Source organism: Manis javanica, chromosome 14 (assembly GCF_040802235.1).
Source record: "Manis javanica isolate MJ-LG chromosome 14, MJ_LKY, whole genome shotgun sequence".
NCBI lineage: Eukaryota > Metazoa > Chordata > Mammalia > Pholidota > Manidae > Manis > Manis javanica.
Window position 1 is genome coordinate 42,544,307 of NC_133169.1, and position 1,803 is coordinate 42,546,109.

Genomic DNA, 1,803 nt, shown 5'->3' on the forward strand with positions numbered 1-1,803 from the left:
TCATAAAGAGTAAACTTTAAAAGATAAAATACTTTCAACAGAAGAAATCTATAAATGGTTTTGGGTAGTTTGGACATTCTAACAATATGAATTCTTTCAGTCTTTGAACATTGGGTATTTTTACATTTATTGATGTCTTTTTGCATGTCATTCATTGAAATCTTATAATTTACAGTGTACTGGTCTTACACCTCCTTGGTTAAATGTATTCTAAATATATTCTTGACGCTACTATGAATGGAACCATTTCTCTTATACATAGTTCATTATCAGTGTATAAAAATGCAATTAATTTATGTATGAAGGTTTATTTCATGTGAGTTTACTTATTTCATTTACTGATAAATTTTTTTTCACATACTTATTTTGGAAAACGAGGTGCACAATGCTTTAATATAGAACTCAAAATACAATCAAGTACAAAATGGTATTAACTCCAAAATTCGGTTATTTCTGACTTGTCAGGCTTTTTATGACAGTGGTCTTATTTTTTAAAAATTTCAGTCTAATCTAAACATAAAACTAATCCATATCTGAAATGTGTGCTGTTTCATCTTTTATATCTTTAATTTCAGCATGGACTATTGCTAAGTTAGGTATTTTTTCATTTAAGAAAGCAATTTCGTTCTCTCTTTGTAGGAAGTCAGTAACCAATCTCCCAATGTGTAGTATTAAATCATTTACCAATGGTTCCAAACGGGAAAAGTCCTTCTTTAGATTATACACCTTTGGTTTCAGATCATTTGCAAAGTCACTGTCTTCAGAACTTTAGCTCTGTCACTTTCTAAGGTTAAAAACCTATCTGTGTGTTTGTTGAAATCATTCTTTAGCTCTGAAAGTATGTTCTTAACAGAGTTAATTCTTCGTGAATTTTCAGATGCTGTTTTTCGGAGCATTGCTGTTCGGTCAGTGCTACTTGAAAGAAGATCACCTATGTTTTTCAGTGTATTTTTTCTACTTTTTCTATTTTATTTTCTAGTTCTTGCACAGAGTCTGTCAATGATGTTACATCCGTTACTAAACCTGAAATACGTCGTATGTCTGTCTTTATAGTTGTAATCTTGAGACAATATCTTTTGCCATGGAAGTTATATTCTGGTCTACTTCTGCAACTTTTTGAGAAAGATCTGTCAAGCTGTTGTTCCGTGTATCCTGTTTTTCAGTTATCCTGTTAGACCAAGTTTTCGCCTCATATATTTTCTCCTGTAGACGCTTTAGGCGAGTAATTATTTGAAAAGACTTCAATTTTTCCTTGCAGGCTTCAGACTTCTGACACTTTTCTGAAATTAAACCGACTGAACTTTGAAGCCTATGGAACTCCTTGGTTTCTATTTTTAGTAACTGGTATTGGTTTTCTATCCTTGCAAACTTCCCCGACTGCTGAAATACAAACCAGGCCAGGCCCAGGCACATCCCCAGCGACAGCAGGCTCACGCAGGTCCGGGGGTCCGCCCAGCCCCCGCCTCCACCGCCCCGGGCCTCGGGGCTCTTTCCGAGGTTGCCTCGCTTCCCGGGCTCCGCGGAGGCTCCCTTGGGCCTGGACTTCTTCCGGCTCTTCACTTCGGACATGTCTGGTCCTGAGGACACACCCAGGGACGCGTCCTCACCCTGCGGGAGCGGGACGTGGCCTCCGGCGCCTCGGCGGTGGCCGCGCCCCTCCCGGACTTGGCACCGCCCAGAAGCCAGCCCCTCCCTCACCGGGCACCGTCGCGGCTGCGCAGCGTCCCGCAGCCCCTCGGCTTGTGATAAAAATTTTGTCAAAAAGTTTTTTTCTGGTTCTTATTTATGTCATTTTTGTTTCTG

General features: G+C 39.8%; 1 pseudogene; it reads right to left on the minus strand.

The window, feature by feature from the left end:
- Positions 1-522: 522 nt before the first annotated feature.
- LOC108383877 (inhibitor of nuclear factor kappa-B kinase-interacting protein-like) lies at positions 523-1,576 on the minus strand (annotated as a pseudogene).
- Positions 1,577-1,803: the final 227 nt, after the last annotated feature.